Below are 12,670 nucleotides of genomic sequence, written 5' to 3'. Positions count from 1 at the left end.
CAGGCTTGACCTGCTTGATGCGAAAAAATAGCAATAATGACCTATACACCCTCTTACCCCCTCCTTCCATTTTTTCTTTTCTCTTCGTCTGAATCCTTCGCGAAATATTTGAACGTGATCATCATATATATGCTATCCGAAACTGGGCATTGGTCTGATTGCTGTAGTTGAGTTAAGGTGTTGCTAATTGTAGTTGTGCGCCTTCAACTGCCTCCTCAGTATTAAGTCAGACAAATGAATTGTGCGCCGTCTTGATGATTACGTAAAAACCACGGCGACATTCATATCGTAAACATGTGATGCGCGTGAACAGAATAACACTATCTCCCACAGGGGCATATAGGTTTTCCTGAAGACCTTATATGTTGCATAACGCGTCTTACTGAGAAAACTATAAGGAGCAAGTATAGCTGTGAAGTATGTGTTGCATATATTACAAAAGCAAGTATAATGATCACAAATACACACAAAGACGCTATGTAAGCGAACTCGTGAAGGCAAACTTCGTAAACAGCGATATGCCCTTCCAAAGCGTATCCCTTATTCGGTTTACTAGGTTTACTTTAAAAAAGAAGAAAGTAAGAAGAGAGGGAAGGTTTGGGGAACGTGGGGTAAAGTGGGAATGAGTTCGGCGACTTCATTGCGCGGTGCATTACGCGCAGGAGCGGCCGAAGAAATTTTCCTGTTCCTCACCGCTTTCCTCTCCGGTCACCCCGCTTAATTCCTGTGCGCGTTCTTGTTTCTTTTTTTCCCCGCTTCCCCTCCGGTATTACCCTGCAGAGTATATACCAGCGCATATATACTGCGCCCACTCTGCCGCCGTGGAGGGTTCCATCGCGTCTTTCTTCTCTGCTTCTGTTCATCGCCCCGTCGCCATTGTTCGCAAGCACAGAGAGCGGTCCGGACTTCTGGCTTTGTCGCGGGAATCCACCCCGTGCACCCCCCCTTCACTCCTCCCGTCTTTGCAGTACGAATTTTCTTCCATGTTGCTTCCGTGCCCGTTTTACCCGATGATGGGTATTCTATGCAAATGGAGCACTTTTTCCGGAGCTTGGAGCAGGGGTATACACCCGCCGCCCGCGCGCTCTCTGGGACACGCACGGGCTTCTCTGTGCTCGAGCCTGCGGGAGGGAAAAAAGTGTACTGAACAGAACTAAGAAGTAAGTTAAGAAAGGGAAGATGCGGAGACTGCAAGCACCAGGAACGCCATCTTCTTGCTATAGGAAGGCACGGAGAGGAAACAAAGGGCACGATGCGGCACGTTCCGTGCCTGCCGCTCATTTTCGGCCCGTGCTCATTTTCTGACGTCGTGTTCAACGGTAGGCGATCGCGTGTGGGCGTTCCAAAAAAGGGAACTGCAGGGTGTGTTAATATTAAGTGACGTAGAACTCAAGACGGACATACAGAACTGCAGACATATTCGACTGGCAAGACATACGGGAATATACAAGGCACACGCGGGACGCACAACGAATGTGTGCGGACGCACGAAGGGCGTTCCGAACTCCAAAGACATTCATGACTGCAATACATACAAGGGCAGTACATGTGGCTTGGAAGCGACACAGAAGTATACGAGAGGGACTCACAAGACTGCAGGCACACGTCAGATTGAAAAGACATAGGGAATATATAAGGACACACGAGGGATGCACAAACTAATATACACTGACGCGCGAGGGCACATATAAGACTCCAGGGAGATGCAAGACTGCAAGATATACAAGGGACATGAAAGTATACGTCATGTGACTTGTAAGCGAAGTAGAATGATACTAGACAGACATACATGATTGCACGGACATATAAGGCTGGGACATACATGGAACATACAAGGACACACGAGGGACATATATCAGGGACATGCAAAGGGCATGCAAATACAGGACCTGCATATTGCGAGCCACATAGGATGACACAAGATGCGCGTTCGACGAATATTATTACAAATTCTCACTAGGGACATAGATGACTCCAGAAACATGCAAGACTGAAAGACGTAAAAGGGACGTACAACTAATGGACATGTAACTTGTAAGTGACATAGAAGGACATAAGAGGGTCATACAGGACTGCAGGGACATACAAGACTGGCAAGGCATACAAAGAAGGTGCAAGGTCACTCGAGGACGTACAACTAATATACACGGACGTACGAGGGACATGCAAGACTGCAAGACATGAAAGGAACATACAAGTATAGGACATGTAACTTGCAAGCTTTATAAGGACACAAGAGGAACATACGTACAAGGCTGCAGGGATATATTAAGACTGGCAAGACATATAGAGACCAAACAAGGACATTCGACGGACATGCAAGGAACGCCCAAGGACAGGGGAAGGACATGTAAGGCGGCACGAATGTACAAGAACAGACACAAGGAAATTCTGGCTATCTGACAAGGATCGTGCTACATGGCGCTCGCACGCTAATGGCAGCATCGTCTTACTATTCTGCAGTCCGTTTATGAGTATGCATTCATAAAATTACAGCTACACAAGACCTGTACGCATGCAGAAGGTATTGCAGACGTGTTTACCATGCAGCATGAGCACACCAAATGAGCGCAATAGCAAGAAAGAGTGTTCGTATTTGCAAAGCAGCGTTTTTTAAGAATTGTGCAGCGTACTTTCGCCGAAGCTGAAATGGCCTCTCCGACTTGTCTCACTGTGTATAGTGCAGCCCTCTGACGGGAGAGTGTTAGCAAGAACGGGACCTAGGAAAACACACGCCTGAAGATTGCGAAAGAGAACGGCGTCAATGGCAGTAACTAGGCGTCGAACTGTCCCGACTATTAAAATGATGAAAAAAGCGAGGAAAAAGTGAAGCCCTCCGTACATCCGGCCGCCGTCCCAGGCAGCCCCCAGTTCTATGCCCTCCTCCGTGCGGAGATCCGCTCGGCGGCTGCGGCGGACCCTAAAATTTGGGCAAAACCGCGTGCCTCATCGATTTGGCGGCATCTACACTTCACGTCACGCAATGGTCGCCTACCGGCGCGCGGCGGAAGTCACGGCATTGAGGGCGCCGCGCGGTTTTTTTGGCCGTGCTTTACTGCGTTTTATCGCGCGGCGACTGCAGTTTACTTTCCTCTCCGAAGGAATGTGGGGGAAAAGGGAGGAAATGAGGCAGGAAGTTTCTGCGTATGCCAAATTACATAGTGGCGCTCGAGGTGTGAGCGGACGTGCTGGTTTTGTAGCTGGATATAGTCTTTTGAGCGTATTGTGACAATGAGTGTTTTGGAGCGGTCAGCTTTCTCAGATGTATACGTCGAGGCTGCAGAGGTCTCTTCGAGCGACGATCACAAACGCGCTGGCTGAGAGAAAGGGCAACAGTACGATGTGGCATATGGCATGGTATGGTATGGTATGGTATGGTATGGTATGGTATGGTACGGTACGGTATGTTATGGTATGGTGGATTACCGTCCCAAAGCTGGACATGGATCATGAGAGGCGCCGTGGTGGAGGACTCTGGATTAATTTAGACCAGTACGGCTTCTCTAACGTGCACTGGCATCGCGCAGCACACAGGCGTTTTTGCCTTCGCCTCGATCGGAATATCGGAATACGAGCGCCTCCTGCCGGGTTCTAATCCGGCGTCCTTGGGCTTAGCAGCCGAACACCGTAGCCACTAAGCCACTGCGGCGGGTAGGCAACATTGCGGCTTCAGCACGTAACTGAAATGGTGCATGCACACAGTAGCTTCTATCGCGGCACTATATACTGCCGTGCTGTGCTCTACAGCAGTATACGTCACCGTGATTTGTCCGTTGGTTTTCCTTCCCCGTTACGTGACTTGGAAGTTCTATTCGAACTTGAACGGCAATGGAAACGTACACGTATGTCGAACCTCGTTATAACTAAAAGGTTTATAACTAAATAATGGATATAACGAAGGAATGGTGATTCCCCTTGGAAGCTCGGTGAACACGGGCTGTAACGAAGCTATGGGTATAACGAAGTAATCGCCGGGCTCCTTCAACTTCGTTATAACGAGGATAAACTATATCCCTCATATTTTCGTGTCCCTAATCACACAAAAACTGATGCGTGTACGCTGTAAGCTCGTGGTAAGACTTACTGATCAATTCTTGCTTGTGAACGCTAGCTCCATTTATATGACTTGTGCCAAACACCTTACGCCAGGTTGTTTTGAAGGATGCGGCGAATTTTTCACGTTCTCTCTTCTTTCTTTCTCCTTGCCCATACATGCACACGCCGACACCAACTTCGCTGCGCAGAAGACACGGATGCAGACGGAAGGGGACACACTCAGCGCTTACTTTCAACTGCGTTTATTCTTTACATGAAATTTACATGTGTATAATATATGCATGGCTTGACGCGCGAGAGAAGGCAAACAGGTACAATGTGCACATGCTGACTGTGTGTGCTTCTTCTGATCTAAAAAAAAAAAGAAACACGGCACTTTCACCAGAAAGCGCAAGCACGCCTCCTCCCGAGTAGACAGCCCCGACGAGCAGCTCCAACAGTGGCGGGCGTTGCGGCATCATCACAGGTGGAGCGGCATTGAGCCGACGGAGCCGAGGCAGGTGCGAGACGCACTGCGGTGAGTGAAAAGCGGAGGTGGGTGGGGATGGGGGTGTTGAGCCGAGACGTGTAATGAATATCAGTTCCTGTTCTTTATACGCGAGAGGCGACGAAGCCGTTGCCGAGATGCTGGGGTGGGGGATGGAGGAAGTGGAGGATTTCGATCTCCCTGCTCGATATGGGCGGGGCGAGTGCGCGGGCACACAAACACACACAAACGCTAGCACAGCGGCTTGTGCCGTCGCTCACAGCGGCTTGTGCCGTCGAGATCTGGGCCGACGGGGCGATCGTGACTTATGCCGCTCGCATCGAGCTCCGTTGATAGGCATCGGGGAGCGGCGGCAACAATGCGGCGGCCCTGTGCTTGCTGCCTGCCTCGCTGGCGGGGAGCCGAATGCGTGCTTGGTCGCATGCCGCCGTAAATAGCAGCCTGCGTCGAAGTCGACCGCGTATCGGCCCCTGCCGAACTCTGCCGCCGGTTTCGCTGCGAGGCTTGCTCGACGCGCTGGCATGTCGTCGGCAGAGCAGGAGTGCTTGTTCCTATGGGGGTGTATATACGGGCTGGATCGCTTTCGTCGGCAAATGCCTGACGGGAGGGGAATGTTTCGAAATCAGGATGTGTGCGCTGTCCGCCCGTGCGTGCGAGTAGGAATACGTCCCGCTGTATTCCCGAACCGCCTGAGGTCGGCGTTTGGTCCTTGTGTGCACCGAACTAGCGACGGTAACGGTCTTCGGGTTGAAAGAAGTACTGTTCTGTGTGCTCGTCATCATCAGTCGAACTACATCCACTGCAGGAGAAAGGCCTCTCCATTGACCGCCAATTAACCCTCTCCTGCTCCAGCTGCCTGCCACTCAATTCCCTCAGACTTGCTATACCCCGGAAACCTTATCCCCGCAATCCTCTGAGACTGTATAGAGAGAGCAGCTTGCTCTTTTCCGGCGAGCATAGCGAGTACACGGCGAAAGCGAAGCGTATTCACTGGTTTCACTTCCACAAATGGGCTCTTACGCCCTTAACGGGTAGTATATACGACCTTTGACATCACTGACCAAACGCTTCATCACCACGATCGAGGCAGCTGACGGGACCGCGCGAGAGACGTCTTTGTTTTTTCTCCATGCACGCGGCTAATACACACAACCTTTTTGCCGAAGCGGCCGAGCGATTTATTACCGGGGCTTGTTAGCGGCCGTACAGGCTAGGCACGTCTTAACCACCGGCCCTCCTTCTCACCCTCGCCAGTCTCTCTCTACGGGGGCGAGAAAATTAAGCGCGCCCGTAATGCGAGGCGTCGTCGTTGCCTGTATCGCGCATCGGCTGTCCCCTCCCCGCCGCCACCCGGAACTTCGGCGGCCATCCCGCATTGGGACAGGCCGACACCGGAGAAGACGCACAGCTCGCCGGGCCCCGTTTATCGCTCGAGGGCGGGCCGGCGGTGAGAAGGGACCGATAGGCGCGAGCGTCCATCACGACAACGCTGGCCCTCGGCGCGCCGAAGCTCGGCGGAGAATCCCCGAGCGAGCGACTCGGCGTGCCGACCCCGATGGCCCCGAAGCTCTCTTCAGCCAGTGTGCCTCCACTATAGAGAGAAGAGAGGAGGCGCTGCTTCAACACCTCCGTTGGCAGCTCGCGCCCTCTATAGATGAGCCAGGTCGATAGCTGTCCCGCGCGCCGAGCAGGCCGATCTCCCCGAGCAACGTCCGCACGCATACGGCCCGCTGCGCGAACACAAAGGGTGAAGCCCTCCGCGAGCCTCGGGCGTCACCGCTGACGGCGAAGGCCCGTAATCTGTCACGTGCACGCGTTAGCCGTTGCCTCCCCCTCCGCACTGGCCGTGTTGTTATCGGAGGTGGCTTCCTTGAACTCTGCGCCTGTCGATCGGTTCCTGATGGCGCGGGAGGGAACAAGAGCGGGTGTAAAGCGCGGCACGCCTGTTGAGGTGCTCGTGCTCCCGTCGCCCCTGGGGAGCTGGAGGTGCGCTTATTGTTTTCACCGCGAGTCTGGCGCGCTGGAACGCGCGTAGGAGAACCAAACACGCTGCTTCTGAAGCCCGCGTTGGCGCATGTTTTCGCATGTATATACACGGGTCCTGGCCACAGGGTTTGCCATTGAACGTAGCCTAGGACTTACATGCACTTCTAGAGCTTACAGTCCGTATACATTCGAAAGTTTGGGTGTGCTGTAAGTGCCCAGCTACATGCTCAAAATCGCACCCTGTGGCCTGAATTCTTTTAAGCAACGCTGTACAGCTTGCGTAACACTTGTGAAGAGCGCTTGAGCGGCGCACTTCCTTGTAAAATGAGCACCGCCTTACGCTAAAGTTCAGCCACATAGACGTTACTTGAAAAGCACTTCGCTTTTTTATAGTTTATTGAGCACTGCTCAAGCTCTCCGCACAAGTGTGCCGCAGGCTGTACGTATGACTTTGCGTATATTTGCGGCAGGTACGTATAGGGTATGGGTGACATGCGGTAGACATTGTCATTTCCGTTGTTCCCGAAGAACAAGCAGTCACTCCTGCGAGAAATAAAAGTTCACCTTGGGGCTTCCCAAAATTGACCCGCCGCGGTGGCTCAGTGGTTAGAGCGCTCGACTACTGATCCGGAGTTCCCGGGTTCGAACCCGACCGCGGCGGCTGCGTTTTTATGGAGGAAAAACGCTAAGGCGCCCGTGTGCTGTGCGATGTCAGTGCACGTTAAAGATCCCCAGGTGGTCGAAATTATTCCGGAGCCCTCCACTACGGCACCTCTTCTTCCTTTCTTCTTTCACTCCCTCCCTTATCCCTTCCCTTACGGCGCGGTTCAGGTGTCCAACGATATATGAGACAGATACTGCGCCATTTCCTTTCCACCAAAAACCAATTATTATTATTATTGTTCCCTAAAATTCCGTATGCTTTATTTCTTCCAAGCTTTTAAGCGCAGCACTCGGCGAACCGCTGCAGCCATCGCGTGCGTGTTGCTTTCATTTTTAGATCGTGAACTCGCGGTGTCGCAAAGGAAGAAGGAACGTGCGGAGGCAATATGGAACGCCAGCGCGTTCCTTGCCCCTACATCAAGATCGGTTTTGCACCTTCGCCAATCGGCCCCCATCTCGTTGGAGAGAGAGAGAGAGAGAGAGAGAGAGAGAGAGAGAGAGAGAGAGAGAGAGAGAGAGAGAGAGAGAGAGCACTCTGACACGCTTCCAGCTTTGTTGGGCTCCCTTTGTTGTTTGCGGAGGAGGCCGCCCCCCGTCGACCGCGAGACGTCGTCGTGAAGAGCCGAGGCCCCCTTAACGTTCCCCGCAACAATGGCGTGGGCCGTTAGCAACGTCGAACGCGTGACCGCTCTAATCGACGCGCTGATTTGATAGCGTCAATATCTGCCTTTCAATCCGCTCCTTCCCTCCCTAACGCCCTCTATACTCTATGGCTGCGCGCAATATGGTCCGACACGACGCTGCGCCGCTGGCTCTTCCATAGGCTTTCATATACCGCGCGAGCGAGATGGGCCGCGCGATCTGCTTCGTTCGGCATTTGTTGTTTTGTATGCTGGTGGGAGGAAGTTCGAAGTGCCCCCGCGGCCGTTCTTTTGGGATCGCTATGGGTGCTTGCGTGGCCGTCATGTTGGGTCGAGCCTTGAAAGAAGCTTGGTTCATGTTGCTGTACATCCTTCAGGGGACACGAATATGTGCAGGGATGTGCGATCGAAGTTTAAGCAAGTTAAAAAGAAAAGAGATTATTGAGCAGGCTACAGAGCGAGACGATTCTCGGGTTATTTTCCCCGTTTTAAGCCGGTACGCTATTGTGACGGGTTCCGACGCATCGGCGTAAACTGACCGGAAAAGATGAGAATTTTGATTTGGGCTTTTTGCCCATTACGACAAGAAGTGGCGCACGAGGCAAATACAAAGACGAAAAGTGCATGAGCGAGAGAGACAAGCGCCGGCTTACAGCTCACTTGGAAGTCGATGCCCGTCTGTAGCGCTCTTTGTACGCCTGCGTTTTTTCATTCTTGTCGTAAACCAAAAATGCTCCACAGCTTCAAGCGCATCTTTGTGAATGCTCCAGAGCAAAAGTCCAGCACACGCTAACGCAGTAGCCAGTCAGTTGTAAAAAATGCTCAGAGAAAAATTCGACATCAGGCTGTGTGAATAAATCACATACACCTACCTACAAAACATACAAAACAATTAAGTTGAAGTTTATGTTTATCTGTTATGTTTAGGTTATGTTATCATTGTTCTGTTATCTGCGCGTTTGTCTGGGACCGAGGAAGCTGAACTTAATTTTGTTTGTCAACTCTTTCAGTAAGGACACATCACTGTAAGCTACAGGGATTGCAGATCGTGGTTGCTCACATCACCCCCTTCTAAGGAACAATGTGAGTGAACAAGGACCACGCGGCATGCGCGTTTTAAAAAGTGTAATTAGAGACTGAACCGGAATTACATCGCTGAGCAGCGCTCAGTGTGTACCACGGCCTATAGGAGAGAAAACGCCTATAGGTCTTATCAGTATGTGCAGAAACTCGTGAGCTGACCGCGGCATGTGCTCCCGCGTGCGTCGCGAGGCCTCTGTTGTTCATTTATTCTATATTTGTGATTTACCCCCCCCCCCCCCCCTCCCTCAAGTCTCCCGAACTCACTCGAGGCAATGCCCACACTTTGGCGTTCTCGCGATGTCACAGAAAGCATCGGAATTCTATGCCCAGCGCTCACGTATAATTGCGGTTGGGTCCGGACGGCTCGTCATGAACGCCATTCGGCATAAATGCTCACACACGTACGTATGCACGCGCCGACAACTACGACAACGCGCCGCTTAGCATTCGCCGTACTCTCGATCCCGAATCGGTGCGAGCAGTTCTCCTACAGCTCTTTTTTTATTATTATTTTCGCTTCTCCCCTACTCTTCGGGCCTTCCAGGTGGTCCGAGTGAAATGGCAGTTTAATTAAACGCCGTCGAGGCAGCTCCAGCACTGACCGGCCCGACGAATGCACCCTTGCCCTCTCCTCTCTCTCCCCCCCCCGCCCCCCCCCCCCCCCGCCGCCGACGTGTCGGCTCGACTCAACGCGCGCTGTCACTCTGCGGCACGCACGCCCGAACACAGTGCCGCACGTCAGCGCCTCGCAGGCAGGCGCATTCGTTGCTTGATTTCCATTGCGCACTGCCTAAATCAGGGCCAACGGGAAAGGCCCCCGCAGTCTCCGCCCTCCCCCACCTGAACACCCCACAACCTCCTCCCTCTTTCGAACGCCTGCACCCTGTCAGCGTATACTCGTTCGCCAGGGCTTTCCCCGTTTCGCAACTCATATCGCCACGCAAGCATGGCGTAGGGGTTTGTCGCCGTGACGAAAACGTGAACGCACGTGTGTGTTTATGCGCCTGCCCTCCCCGAACGGTACGGCTCGCGGGCACGTCGTCAGACCCGTGCGCCGCCGCACAAATCTGCTGGGTCGGTTTTGTTGCGAACCCTAGCCTTTCTGTCGCGTTCGAGCGGTCGTTGTAGGTCAGGTAATAATGGCCGAAACAGCACTGCCCACAGCCGTAGACCTTACGCCTCAGTTACCGCCCAACAGCACTGCCCCCCCACTCCAACACGTATAGCGTTATTGTGCTTTCTCAGGAATCAATTTAAGTGCAGAACCTGATAGGGGAGTGATGCACGGTGCCGGTTGAGCGGTAACACACGATATGAGGTTTAAACTGCCACTATGCTAAACTCCTGTAACGCACAGCCGTTGCATCCATCCTGTATTGTGCGTGTAAGCGTTGTGTAAGCTGCGGTTATGTAGTCATCCGCTTGCATATGCTACGCCGATCGTTATGTTGGCAATGTCGTCCATGTGCGCCATGTCGCATTCACGACGTGATGTCGGCGGCGACACCTGTTTGCGAACAAAAAAAAGAAAGAAAACAGAGCACTAGCCAAGCGAACCGACTGAACCGCGAAATTTCTTTCTGGTCGTTTTTTAACTCTTTCAGTTCATCTTATGTTCATACCTTATAGGTTCTGTTCATTCCAATGTCTTTCTGTAATCAAAAGGCTATGACGTTATGGATGGTTTAGAAGTTCTCACGCTCTTTGCTCGATCTCATTTTCAAAGTGTGCAGCTATGAGCAGTATGCAAAGAAACACTTCACACTCAAAAGACATTTGTTTTACAGCGGTAGCTGTCAGGGGCCCGTCCCTGGCTTTCTTGTCGGAGTAACCGGTGGGGGCTGGCGCACCCAGCTGTTACGGCACTGCTCAACCTGGGTCGCATCATAAGTCTACGGGTGGCTCTGTTTGGAACTGCCGCCTGCCAGTGCAGGGTTGCATCACGTGACCACAGCACCAGTGGTCGTGTCACTAAACGCCTAAACAACTGTCGCTGAATCTCGCGTTACATAGTCGTAATCGTCCTGTTAGCTTTTTTTTTTTTTGGCTTCCGCATCAAACTCGAAAATGCTTCGCCTAGAGGAACACTGCCTTCAAAACCGTGGCACACTTCCCACAAACGCGCTGCTATACTGCGTCCCCTTTCATAATGCTTAGACTCCTGTCCGAGCCACCCTGTGCACACCTGCTTTACTTCACGCACACACACGCACAGGTATACTCTACTGACAGGCACACCGCAGCTCTTCGCCTGCCCTTCTACATCGCACGGCTCTCTCAATGGCCGCCCGGCTGTGGCCATCGCAACCCCTCTCGCCACTGGCGCTCATCCACAATCACGCGAACCATTCACGCCAACGCCGAATCACGGGAGCAACGGCCCTCGCTCCCCAGCCGGGCCTGTCCCAAGTTACGAATCGGCTAGTCGCACCGGAAGTGCTACCGTGACACCGGATACGCCGGGCTCCCCCTGACAGGGGACGCCATCGGTCGTCATTTAAAAGGAGGCCGGACCCTCCTAATTGGACCCGCGCTGACCGCCGCTGCAGCCCGCGAAAGGAGGGGTGGGGAGAGAGAGAGAGGGAAACGTACAGAGGTGTGCGTGCGAGGACCGACGACAGGTGCGCGCGCTTTTCTCCAACGGGGCTGCGGTAATTGCAGGGCATCGCCGGGCAGCAGGGGTGCCCCCCTGGGGTCAGCCGTCGCGGCAGCCTTCGGCGGTTGCCAGCAAACCTTTGTCTCTGCTCCTGCGCCGCTTCTTTCAATTGGCGCGGCCGACGTCTTCGTGCTGCGCTCGGAGCCGGTAAAGCGTAACCGGACCGATGGGATAATTTGGGCGCCCCGCAAAAAGTCTTCCACCCTCCTTCTCGGCGGAGATCGCTCGACCGGCGCTGCGCGCACCCCACTCCGATGACTGCGCCGACCGACGGCGCGGAAAATTCTCGGCGGTCTCCGTTGCTTCGAGACCGAGGCTCGCTGCTGGTTCTGGGAGCGTGGGCTGTCAGCCTCCTCCTCCTCCTCTCGGTCGGTCCGAGGCGGGACGAGCGAAGACGCGCTCTCCTTCTACCACCAGAACATTGCCCGACGAGATTGCGCCTTTGCCGGTAGTTTCCCGTCACTTTGAACGCTTTTGATATGGTACGGTTTTGGGCGGTTTTTGGGCGTAGATTCCAGAGGCAATGATACACCGCCGTTCACTTGAAAATTGTGGCAACCAGTCCCTTTCGGTGTAGACGTCACAAGTTTATATCCAGTGGCGGGAATAACTTTAAAAATTTATCTGCCATAAATGTATATTTGCTGCCGGACAAGCGTGAGCGCACACAGAAAGAGCCGGAGAACCAATTTGTACTTAGAAACACTAATTTAAATGGAGTTCTCTTTAGAAGTGTCTTTTTAACGCCCCGAATCGCCCTAGTGGATGACTCCAGAATAATTTCGATCAAAGGGCGTTCTTTAACATGCACTCACGTCGCAGGTCACGTGGATGGGTTTAGCGATTTCCTCTACATTGCAATTTAGTCGCCAAGGCCGGGATTTAATCCCTCAACCTTGGTCTCAGCAGCCGAACGCGATAACCACGGAGTCACTGCGTGGCTGGTCGAGCGTTTTTGAACACTCCAGATACCTAAGAGCAGTCCGTGGAGATTTGGGGAAGACTGTAACACTGGGATTACTATTTATATTTGGTTCTTAAACGTATAGACTGGACACGGGAAAAAGTAGAACAAAAAAGGTACAGACTGGCAATTTT

At 52.9% G+C, this 12,670-nt stretch overlaps 1 protein-coding gene and 1 non-coding gene across 3 annotated transcripts in view; both read left to right on the top strand.

The window, feature by feature from the left end:
- ct (homeobox protein, cut) overlaps nt 1-12,670 on the top strand; it is a 581,376-nt gene that overhangs the window by 363,361 nt on the left and 205,345 nt on the right. The gene's annotated exons all lie outside the window — the stretch shown is intronic.
- Nucleotides 7,118-7,189, top strand: TRNAS-ACU (transfer RNA serine (anticodon ACU)). The gene has a single exon. It is a non-coding gene; the product is annotated as a tRNA-Ser (tRNA).

Source organism: Amblyomma americanum, chromosome 2, assembly GCF_052857255.1.
Source record: "Amblyomma americanum isolate KBUSLIRL-KWMA chromosome 2, ASM5285725v1, whole genome shotgun sequence".
Lineage (NCBI taxonomy): Eukaryota > Metazoa > Arthropoda > Arachnida > Ixodida > Ixodidae > Amblyomma > Amblyomma americanum.
The sequence above is the reverse complement of the archived record's forward strand: the minus strand, read 5'-3'. Positions and strand labels throughout refer to the sequence as shown.